Below are 14,877 nucleotides of genomic sequence, written 5' to 3'. Positions count from 1 at the left end.
ACACAATGTACCACACCCCCATCAGACACCCAGCACACCGCACACCACTGACAGTACACAATGTACTACACCCCCATCAGACACCCAGCACACCGCACACCACTGACAGTACACAATGTACCACACCCCCATCAGACACCCAGCACACCACACACCACTGACAGTACACAATGTACCACAGCCCCATCAGACACCCAGCTCACCGCACACCACTGACAGTAAACAAAGTACCACAGCCCCATCAGACAACCAGCTCACCACACTCCACTGACAGTACACAATGTACCACAGACCCATCAGACACCCGCACACCGCACACCACTGACAGTACACAACGTACCACACACCCATCAGACACCCAGCACACCGCACACCACTGACAGTACACAATGTACCACAGCCCCATCAGACACCTAGCACACCGCACACCACTGACAGTACACAATGAACCACTGCCCCATCAGACACCCAGCACACCACACACCACTGACAGTACACAATGTACCACAGCCCCATCAGACACCCATCACACCGCACACCACTGACAGCACACAATGTACCACACCCCCTCAGGCACCCAGCTCACTACACACCACTGACAGTGCACAATGTACCACAGCCCCATCAGGCACACAGCACATCACACACCACTGACAGTACACAATGTACCACAGTCCCATCAGACACCCAGCTCACCGCACACCACTGACAGTACACAATGTACCACACCCCCATCAGACACCCAGCACACCACTGACAGTACACAATGTACCACACCCCCATCAGACACCCGGCACACCGCACACCACTGACAGTACACAATGTACCACACCCCCATCAGACACCCAGCACACCGCACACCACTGACAGTACACAATGTACCACAGCCCCATCAGACACCCAGCACACCACACACCACTAACAGACACAATGTACCCCACCCCCATCAGACACCCAGCACACCGTACACCACTGACAGTACACAATGTACCACACCCCCATCAGGCACCCGGCACACCGCGCACCACTGACGGTACACAATGTACCACAGCCCCATCAGACACCCAGCACACCACACACCAATGACAGTATACAATGTACAAAACCCCCATCAGGCACCCAGCACACAGCACACCACTGACAGCACACAAAGTACCACACCCCCATCAGGCACCCAGCACACCGCACACCACTGACAGTACACAATGCCCCACACCCCCATCAGACACCCAGCACACCACACACCACTGACAGTACACAATGTCCCAGACCCCCATCAGACACCCAGCACACCGCACACCACTGACAGTACACAATGTACCACACCCCCATCATACACCCAGCACACTACACACCACTGACAGTACACAATGTACCACAGCCCCATCAGACACCCAGCACACCGCACACATCTGACAGTACACAATGTACCACATCCCCATCAGGCACCCAGCACACCGCACACCTCTGACAGTACACAATGTACATAGAACATAGAACATAGAACAATACAGCGCAGTACAGGCCCTTCGGCCCACGATGTTGCACCGAAACAAAAGCCATCCAACCTACACTATGCCATTATCATCCATATGTTTATCCAATAAACTTTTAAATGCCCTCAATGTTGGCGAGTTCACCACTGTAGCAGGTAGGCCGTTCCACGGCCTCACTACTCTTTGCGTAAAGAACCTACCTCTGACCTCTGTCCTATATCTATTACCCCTCAGTTTAAAGTTACGTCCCCTCTTACCAGCCATATCCATCCGCGGGAGAAGGCTCTCACTGTCCACCCTATCCAACCCCCTGATCATTTTGTATGCCTCTATTAAGTCTCCTCTTAACCTTCTTCTCTCCAACGAAAACAACCTCAAGTCCATCAGCCTTTCCTCATAAGATTTTCCCTCCATACAAGGCAACATCCTGGTAAATCTGCTCTGCACCCGCTCCAAAGCCTCCACGTCCTTCCTATAATGCGGTGACCAGAACTGTACGCAATACTCCAAATGCGGCCGTACCAGAGTTCTGTACAGCTGCAACATGACCTCCCGACTCCGGAACTCAATCCCTCTACCAATAAAGGCCAACACTCCATAGGCCTTCTTCACAACCCTATCAACCTGGGTGGCAACTTTCAGGGATCTATGTACATGGACACCTAGATCCCTCTGCTCATCCACACTTTCAAGAACTTTACCATTCGCCAAATATTCCGCATTCCTGTTATTCCTTCCAAAGTGAATCACCTCACACTTCTCTACATTAAACTCCATTTGCCACCTCTCGGCCCAGCTCTGCAGCTTATCTATATCCCTCTGTAATCTGCTACATCCTTCCACACTATCGACAACACCACCGACTTTAGTATCGTCTGCAACTTTACTCACCCACCCTTCTGCGCCTTCCTCTAGGTCATTGATAAAAATGACAAACAGCAACGGCCCCAGAACAGATCCTTGTGGTACTCCACTTGTGACGGTACTCCATTCTGAACATTTCCCATCAACCACCACCCTCTGTCTTCTTTCAGCTAGCCAATTTCTGATCCACATCTCTAAATCACACTCAATCCCCAGCCTCCGTATTTTTTGCAATAGCCTACCGTGGGGAACCTTATCAAACGCTTTGCTGAAATCCATATACACCGCATCAACTGCTCTACCCTCGTCTACCTGTTCAGTCACCTTCTCAAAGAACTCAATAAGGTTTGTGAGGCATGACCTACCCTTCACAAAGCCATGCTGACTATCCCTGACCCAGCACACCACACACCACTGACAGTACACAATGTACCACAGCCCCATCAGACACCCAGCACACCGCACACCACTGACATTGCAAAATGTACCAGACCCCCATCAGGCACCAAGGACACCGCACACCACTGACAGTGCACGATGTACCACACCCCCATCAGATACCCAGCACACCACACACCACTGACAGTACACAATGTACCACACCCCCTTCAGACACCCGGCACACCGCACGCCACTGTCAGTGCACAATGTACCACACCCCCATCAGATACGCAGCACACCGCACACCACTGACAGTACACAATGTACCACACCCCCATCAGACACCCAGCACACCGCACACCACTGTCAGGACACACTATATCAAAGCCCCATCAGGCACCCAGCTCACCACACACCACTGACAGTACACAATGTACGACAGCCCCATCAGGCACCCAGCTCACTTCACACCACTGACAGTACACAATGTACCACAGCCCCATCAGACACCCAGCACACCACACACCACTGACAGTACACAATGTACCACACCCCCATCAGGCACCCAGCACACCGGACACCACTGACAGTACATAATGTACCACAGCCCCATCAGACACCCAGCACACCACACACCACTGACAGTACACAATGTACCACAGCCACATCAGACACCCAGCACACCACACATCACTGACAGTACACAATGTACCACATCCCCATCAGACACACAGCTCAGCGCACACTACTGACAGTGCACACTGTATCACATCCCCATCAGACACCCAGCACACCGCACACCACTGACAGTACACAATGTACCACATCCCCATCAGGCACCCAGCACACCGCACACCACTGACAGTACACAATGTACCACAGCCCCATCAGACACTAAGAACACCGCACACCACTGACAGTACACAATGTATCACATCCCCATCAGACACCCAGCACACCGCACACCACTGACAGTACACAATGTACCACAGCCCCATCAGGCACTCAGCACACCGCACACCACTGACAGTACACAATGTACCACACCCCATCAGACACACAGCACACCGCACACCACTGACAGTACACAATGTACCACACCCCCATCAGGCACTCAGCACACCGCACACCACTGACAGTACACAATGTACCACAGCCCCATCAGGCACCCAGCTCACCACACTCCACTGACAGTACACAACGTACCAAACCCCCATCAGTCACCCAGCACACCGCACACCACTGACAGTACACAATGTTCCACAGCCCCATCAGACACCCAGCACAACGCACACCACTGACAGTACACAATGTACCACAACCCCATCAGACACCCAGCACACCGCACACCACTGACAGTACAAAATGTACCACAGCCCCATCAGACATCCAGCACAACGCACACCACTGACAGTACACAATGTACCACGCCCCCATCAGGCACCCGGAACACTGCACACCACTGACAGTACACAATGTACCACACCCCCATCAGACACCCAGCACACCGCATACCACTGACAGTTCACAATGTACCACAGCCCCATCAGACACCCAGCACACCACACACCACTGACAGTACACAATGTACCACACCCCCATCAGACACCCAGCACAACGCACACCACTGACAGTACACAATGTACCACAGCCCCATCAGACACCCAGCACACCGCACACCACTGACAGTACACAATGTACCACAGCCCGCTCCGACACCCAGCTCACTGCACACCACTGACGGTACACAATGTACCACACCCCCATCAGACACCCAGCACACCGCACACTACTGACAGTACACAATGTACCACAGCCCCATCAGGAACCCAGCACACCGCACACCACTGACAGTACACAATGTACCACACCCCCATCAGACACCCAGCACACCACACACCACTGACAGTACACAATGTACCACACCCCCATCAGGCACCCCGCACACCGCACACCACTGACAGTACACAATGTACCACAGCCTCATCAGGCACCCAGCACACCACTGACAGTACACAATGTACCACACACCCATCAGACACCCAGCTCAACAAACACCACTGACAGTACACAATGTACCACACCCCCATCAGGCACCCAGCACACTACACACCACTGACAGTTCACAATGTACCACACCCCCATCAGACACGCAGCACACCACACACCACTGACAGTACAGAATGTACTACACCCCCATGAGACACCCAGCACACCACACACCACTGACAGTACACAATGTACCTCACCCCCATCAGGCACCCAGCTCACCACACACCACTGACAGTACACAATGTACCACAGCGACATTAGACACCCAGCTCACCACACACCACTGACAGTACACAATGTACCACACCCCCATCAGGCACCCAGCACACCGCACACCACTGACAGTACACAATGTACCACACCCCCATCAGACACCCAGCACACCACACACCACTGACAGGGCACAATGTACCACACCCCCATCAGGCACCCGGCACACCGCAGACCACTGACAGTACATAATGTACCACACCCCCTTCAGACACCCAGCACACCGCACACCACTGACAGTACACAATGTACCACAGCCCAATCAGACACCCAGCACACCACACACCAATGACAGTATACAATGTACAAAACCCCCATCAGGCACCCAGCAGACAGCACACCACTGACAGCACACAAAGTACCACACCCCCATCTGGCACCCAGCAAACCGCGCACCACTGACAGTACACAATGTCCCACACCCCCATCAGACACCCAGCACACCACACACCACTGACAGTACACAATGTCCCAGACCCCATCAGACACCCAGCACACCACACACCACTGACAGTACACAATGTACCACAGCCCCATCAGGCACCCAGCTCACCACACTCCACTCACAGTACACAATGTACCACAACCCCAACAGACACCCAGCTCACCACACACCACTGACAGTACTCAATGTACCACAGCCCCATCAGACACCCAGCACACCGCACACCACTGACAGTACACAATGTACCACACACCCATCAGACACCCAGCGCACACCACTGACAGTACACAATGTACCACAGCCCCATCAGACACCCAGCACACCGCACACCACTGACAGTACACAATGTACCACAGCCCGCTCCGACACCCAGCTCACTGCACACCACTGACGGTACACAATGTACCACACCCCCATCAGACACCCAGCACCATTAGACAACCAGCTCACCGCACACCACTGACCGTACACAATGTACTATACCCCCATTAGACACCCAGCACACCACACACCACTGACAGTACACAATGTACCAAACCCCCATCAGACACCCAGCACACCGCACACCGCTGAAAGTACACAATGTACCACACCCCCATCAGACACCCGGCACTCCGCACACCACTGACAGTACACAATGTACCACAGCCCCATCAGACACCCAGCTCACCGCACATCACTGACAGTACACAATGTTCCACACCCCCATCAGACACCCAGCACACCACACACCACAGACAGTACACAATGTACCACACCCCCATCAGACACCCAGCACACCGTACACCACTGACAGTAGACAATGTACCACACCCCCATCAGGCACCCAGCACACCGCACACCGCTGACAGTACACAATGTACCACAACCCCATCAGACACCCGGCACTCCGCACACCACTGACAGTACACAATGTACCACAGCCCCATCAGACACCCAGCTCACCGCACAACACTGACAGTACACAATGTACCACACCCCCATCAGACACCCAGCACACCACACACCACAGACAGTACACAATGTACCACACCCCCATCAGACACCCAGCACACCGTACACCACTGACAGTACACAATGTACCACACCCCCATCAGGCACCCAGCACACCGCACACCACTGACAGTACACAATGTACCACAGCCCCATCAGACACCCAGCACACCGCACACCACTGACAGTACACAATGTACAACACCCCCATTAGACACCCAGCACACCACTGACAGTACACAATGTACCACACACCCCCATCAGACACCCAGCGCACAGCACACCACTGACAGTACACAATGTACCACACCCCATCAGACACCCAGCACACTGCACACCACTGACAGTACACAATGTACCACACCCCCATCAGACACCCAGCGCACCGCACACCACTGACAGTACACAATGTACCACACCCCCATCAGACAACCAGAACACCGCACACCACTGACAGTACACAATTTACCACAGCCCCATCAGGCACCCAGCACACCGCACACTACTGACAGTACACAATGTACCACAGCCCCATCAGGCACCCAGCACACCGCACACCACTGACAGTACACAATGTACCACAGCCCCATCAGACACCCAGCTCACTGCACACCACTGACAGTACACAAAGTACCACAGCCCCATCAGACACCCAGCTCACTGCACACCACTGACAGTACACAATGTACCACACCCCCATCTGACACCCTGCACACCGCACACGACTGACAGTACACAATGTACCACATCCCCATCAGGCACCCAGCACACCGCACACCACTTACAGTACACAATGTGCCAAAGCCCCATCAGGCACCCAGCACACCGCACACCACTGACAGTACACAATGTACCAAAGTCCCATCAAACACCCAGCACAGCGCACACCACTGACAGTACACAATGTACCACACCCCCATCAGACACCCAGCACACCACAGACAGTACACAATGTACCCAGACCCATCAGACACCCAGCGCACCACACACCACTGACAGTACACAATGTACCACAGCCCCATCAGACACCACACCGCACACCACTGACAGTACACAATGTACCACAGCCCCATCAGACACCCAGCTCACTGCACACCACTGACGGTACACAATGTACCACACCCCCATCAGACACCCAGCACACCGCACACCACTGACAGTACACAATGTACCACACCCCCATCAGACACCCAGCACACCGCACACCACTGACAGTACACACTGTACCACAGCCCCATCAGGCACCCAGCACACCGCACACCACTGACAGTACACAATGTACCACAGCCTCATCAGCCACCCAGCACACCGCACACCACTGACAGTCCACAATGTACCACACCCCCATCAGACACCCAGCACACCGCACACCACTGACAGTACACAATGTACCACACCCCCATCCTGCACCCAGCTCACCGCACACCACTGACAGTACACAATGCACCACACACCCATCAGGCACGCAGCCCACCACACGCCACTGACAGTACACAATGTACCCAACCCCCATCAGGCACACAGCACACCACACACCACTGACATTACACAATGTTCCACACCCCCATCAGACACCCAGCTCAACAAACACCACTGACAGTACACAATGTACAACACCCCCATCAGACACCCAGCACACCACACACCACTGACAGTTCACAATGTACCACACCCCATCAGACACGCAGCACACCACACACCACTGACAGTACACAATGTACCGCACCCCCATCAGACACTCAGCACACCACACACCACTGACAGTACACATTTACCACACCCCCATGAGACACCCAGCACACCGCACACCACTGACAGTACACAATGTACCACACCCCCATCAGACACGCAGCACACCTCACACCACTGACAGTGCACAATGTACCACACCCCCATCAGGCACCCGGCACTCCGCACACCACTGACAGTACACAATGTACCACACCCCCATCAGACACCCAGCACACCGCACACCACTGACAGTACACAATGTACCACGGCCCCATCAGACACCCAGCACACCACACACCAATGACAGTACACAATGTACAAAACCCCCATCAGGCACCCAGCACACAGCACACCACTGACAGCACACAAAGTACCACACCCCCATCAGGCACCCAGCACACCGCACACCACTGACAGTACACAATGTACCACAGCCCCATCAGGCACCCAGCTCAATACACCACTGACAGTACACAATGTACCACACCCCCATCAGGCACCGAGCACACCACACAACACTGACAGTACACAATGTAGCACACCCCCATCAGACACCCAGCTCACCACACACCACTGACAGTACACAATGTACCACAGCCCCATCAGACACCCAGCACACCGCACACTACTGACAGTCCACAATGTACCAAAGCCCCATCAGGCACCCAGCACACCGCACACCACTGACAGTACACAATGTACCACAGCCCCATCAGGCACCCAGCACACCGCACACCACTGACAGTACACAATGTACCAAAGTCCCATCAGACACCCAGCACAGCGCACACCACTGACAGTACACAATGTACCACACCCCCATCAGACACCCAGCACACCACACACCACTGACAGTACACAATGTACCCCAGACCCTCCAGACACCCAGCACACCGCACACCACTGACAGTACACAATGTACCACAGCCCCATCAGACACCCAGCACACCGCACACCACTGACAGTACACAATGTACCACAGCCCCATCAGACACCCAGCTCACTGCACACCACTGACGGTACACAATGTACCACGAACCCATCAGACACCCAGCACACCGCACACCACTGACAGTACACAATGTACCACACCCCCATCAGACACCCAGCACACCGCACACCACTGACAGTACACAATGTATCACAGCCCCATCAGGCACCCAGCACACCACACACCACTGACAGTACACAATGTACCACAGCCCCATCAGACACACAGCTCACCGCACACCACTGACAGTACACAATGTACCACAGCCTCATCAGACACCCAGCACACCGCACACCAATGACAGTCCACAATGTACCACACTCCCATCAGACACCCAGCACACCGCACACCACTGACAGTACACAATGTACCACACCCCCATCCTGCACCCAGCTCACCGCACACCACTGACAGTACACAATGTACCACACACCCATCTGGCACGCAGCCCACCACACGCCACTGACAGTACACAATGTACCCCACCCCATCAGGCACACAGCACACCACACACCACTGACATTACACAATGTACCACACCCCCATCAGACACCCAGCTCAACAAACACCACTGACAGTACACAATGTACCACACCCCCAACAGACACCCAGCACACCGCACACCACTGACAGTACACAATGTCCCAAAGTCCCATCAGACACCCAGCACAGCGCACACCACTGACAGTACACAATGTACCACACCCCCATCAGACACCCAGCACACCACACACCACTGACAGTACACAATGTACCCCAGACCCACCAGACACCCAGCACACCGCACACCACTGACAGTACACAATGTACCACAGCCCCATCAGACACCCAGCACACCGCACACCACTGACAGTACACAATGTACCACAGCCCCATCAGACACCCAGCTCACTGCACACCACTGACGATACACAATGTACCACGAACCCATCAGACACCCAGCACACCGCACACCACTGACAGTCCACAATGTACCACACTCCCATCAGACACCCAGCACACCGCACACCACTGACAGTACACAATGTACCACACCCCCATCCTGCACCCAGCTCACCGCACACCACTGACAGTACACAATGTACCACACACCCATCTGGCACGCAGCCCACCACACGCCACTGACAGTACACAATGTACCCCACCCCATCAGGCACACAGCACACCACACACCACTGACATTACACAATGTACCACACCCCCATCAGACACCCAGCTCAACAAACACCACTGACAGTACACAATGTACCACACCCCCAACAGACACCCAGCACACCGCACACCACTGACAGTACACAATGTCCCAAAGTCCCATCAGACACCCAGCACAGCGCACACCACTGACAGTACACAATGTACCACACCCCGATCAGACACCCAGCTCACCGCACATCACTGACAGTACACAATGTTCCACACCCCCATCAGACACCCAGCACACCGTACACCACTGACAGTAGACAATGTACCACACCCCCATCAGGCACCCAGCACACCGCACACCGCTGACAGTACACAATGTACCACACCCCCATCAGACACCCGGCACTCCGCACACCACTGACAGTACACAATGTACCACAGCCCCATCAGACACCCAGCTCACCGCACATCACTGACAGTACACAATGTACCACACCCCCATCAGACACCCAGCACACCACACACCACAGACAGTACACAATGTACCACACCCCCATCAGACACCCAGCACACCGTACACCACTGACAGTACACAATGTACCACACCCCCATCAGGCACCCAGCACACCGCACACCACTGACAGTACACAATGTACCACAGCCCCATCAGACACCCAGCACACCGCACACCACTGACAGTACACAATGTACAACACCCCCATTAGACACCCAGCACACCACTGACAGTACACAATGTACCACAAACCCCCATCAGACACCCAGCGCACCGCACACCACTGACAGTACACAATGTACCACACCCCATCAGACACCCAGCACACCGCACACCACTGACAGTACCCAATTTACCACAGCCCCATCAGGCACCCAGCACACCGCACACTACTGACAGTACACAATGTACCACAGCCCCATCAGGCACCCAGCACACCGCACACCACTGACAGTACACAATGTACCACAGCCCCATCAGACACCCAGCTCACTGCACACCACTGACAGTACACAAAGTACCACAGCCCCATCAGACACCCAGCTCACTGCACACCACTGACAGTACACAATGTACCACACCCACATCTGACACCCTGCACACCGCACACGACTGACAGTACACCATGTACCACATCCCCATCAGGCACCCAGCACACCGCACACCACTTACAGTACACAATGTACCACAGCCCCATCAGGCACCCAGCACACCGCACACCACTGACAGTACACAATGTACCAAAGTCCCATCAAACACCCAGCACAGCGCACACCACTGACAGTACACAATGTACCACACCCCCATCAGACACCCAGCACACCACAGACAGTACACAATGTACCCAGACCCATCAGACACCCAGCGCACCACACACCACTGACAGTACACAATGTACCACAGCCCCATCAGACACCACACCGCACACCACTGACAGTACACAATGTACCACAGCCCCATCAGACACCCAGCTCACTGCACACCACTGACGGTACACAATGTACCACACCCCCATCAGACACCCAGCACACCGCACACCACTGACAGTACACAATGTACCACACCCCCATCAGACACCCAGCACACCGCACAACACTGACAGTACACACTGTACCACAGCCCCATCAGGCACCCAGCACACCGCACACCACTGACAGTTCACAATGTACAACAGCCCCATCAGACACACAGCTCACCGCACACCACTGACAGTACACAATGTACCACAGCCTCATCAGACACCCAGCACACCGCACACCACTGACAGTCCACAATGTACCACACCCCCATCAGACACCCAGCACACCGCACACCACTGACAGTACACAATGTACCACACACCCATCCTGCACCCAGCTCACCGCACACCACTGACAGTACACAATGCACCACACACCCATCAGGCACGCAGCCCACCACACGCCACTGACAGTACACAATGTACCCAACCCCCATCAGGCACACAGCACACCACACACCACTGACATTACACAATGTTCCACACCACCATCAGACACCCAGCTCAACAAACACCACTGACAGTACACAATGTACAACACCCCCATCAGACACCCAGCACACCACACACCACTGACAGTTCACAATGTACCACACCCCATCAGACACGCAGCACACCACACACCACTGTCAGTACACAATGTACCGCACCCCCATCAGACACTCAGCACACCACACACCACTGACAGTACACATTGTAACACACCCCCATGAGACACCCAGCACACCGCACACCACTGACAGTACACAATGTACCACACCCCCATCAGACACGCAGCACACCTCACACCACTGACAGTGCACAATGTCCCAGACCCCCATCAGACACCCAGCACACCACACACAACTGACAGTACACAATGTACCACACCCCCATCATACACCCAGCACACTACACACCACTGACAGTACACAATGTACCACACCCCCATCAGGCACCCGGCACACCGCGCACCACTGACGGTACACAATGTACCACAGCCCCATCAGACACCCAGCACACCACACACCAATGACAGTATACAATGTACAAAACCCCCATCAGGCACCCAGCACACAGCACACCACTGACAGCACACAAAGTACCACACCCCCATCAGGCACCCAGCACACCGCACACCACTGACAGTACACAATGCCCCACACCCCCATCAGACACCCAGCACACCACACACCACTGACAGTACACAATGTCCCAGACCCCCATCAGACACCCAGCACACCACACACCACAGACAGTACACAATGTACCACACCCCCATCATACACCCAGCACACTACACACCACTGACAGTACACAATGTACCACAGCCCCATCAGACACCCAGCACACCGCACACATCTGACAGTACACAATGTACCACATCCCCATCAGGCACCCAGCACACCGCACACCTCTGACAGTACACAATGTACATAGAACATAGAACATAGAACAATACAGCGCAGTACAGGCCCTTCGGCCCACGATGTTGCACCGAAACAAAAGCCATCCAACCTACACTATGCCATTATCATCCATATGTTTATCCAATAAACTTTTAAATGCCCTCAATGTTGGCGAGTTCACCACTGTAGCAGGTAGGCCGTTCCACGGCCTCACTACTCTTTGCGTAAAGAACCTACCTCTGACCTCTGTCCTATATATATTACCCCTCAGTTTAAAGTTATGTCCCCTCTTACCAGCCATATCCATCCGCGGGAGAAGGCACTCACTGTCCACCCTATCCAACCCCCTGATCATTTTGTATGCCTCTATTAAGTCTCCTCTTAACCTTCTTCTCTCCAACGAAAACAACCTCAAGTCCATCAGCCTTTCCTCATAAGATTTTCCCTCCATACAAGGCAACATCCTGGTAAATCTGCTCTGCACCCGCTCCAAAGCCTCCACGTCCTTCCTATAATGCGGTGACCAGAACTGTACGCAATACTCCAAATGCGGCCGTACCAGAGTTCTGTACAGCTGCAACATGACCTCCCGACTACGGAACTCAATCCCTCTACCAATAAAGGCCAACACTCCATAGGCCTTCTTCACAACCCTATCAACCTGGGTGGCAACTTTCAGGGATCTATGTACATGGACACCTAGATCCCTCTGCTCATCCACACTTTCAAGAACTTTACCATTAGCCAAATATTCCGCATTCCTGTCATTCCTTCCAAAGTGAATCACCTCACACTTCTCTACATTAAACTCCATTTGCCACCTCTCGGCCCAGCTCTGCAGCTTATCTATATCCCTCTGTAATCTGCTACATCCTTCCACACTATCGACAACACCACCGACTTTAGTATCGTCTGCAACTTTACTCACCCACCCTTCTGCGCCTTCCTCTAGGTCATTGATAAAAATGACAAACAGCAACGGCCCCAGAACAGATCCTTGTGGTACTCCACTTGTGACGGTACTCCATTCTGAACATTTCCCATCAACCACCACCCTCTGTCTTCTTTCAGCTAGCCAATTTCTGATCCACATCTCTAAATCACACTCAATCCCCAGCCTCCGTATTTTTTGCAATAGCCTACCGTGGGGAACCTTATCAAACGCTTTGCTGAAATCCATATACACCACATCAACTGCTCTACCCTCGTCTACCTGTTCAGTCACCTTCTCAAAGAACTCAATAAGGTTTGTGAGGCATGACCTACCCTTCACAAAGCCATGCTGACTATCCCTGACCCAGCACACCACACACCACTGACAGTACACAATGTACCACAGCCCCATCAGACACCCAGCACACCGCACACCACTGACATTGCAAAATGTACCAGACCCCCATCAGACACCAAGGACACCGCACACCACTGACAGTGCACGATGTACCATACCCCCATCAGATACCCAGCACACCACACACCACTGACAGTACACAATGTACCACACCCCCTTCAGACACCCGGCACACCGCACGCCACTGTCAGTGCACAATGTACCACACCCCCATCAGATACGCAGCACACCGCACACCAC

Source organism: Scyliorhinus torazame, chromosome 20 (genome assembly GCF_047496885.1).
Source record: "Scyliorhinus torazame isolate Kashiwa2021f chromosome 20, sScyTor2.1, whole genome shotgun sequence".
Taxonomy (NCBI): domain Eukaryota; kingdom Metazoa; phylum Chordata; class Chondrichthyes; order Carcharhiniformes; family Scyliorhinidae; genus Scyliorhinus; species Scyliorhinus torazame.
This window is presented reverse-complemented; position numbering follows the sequence as displayed.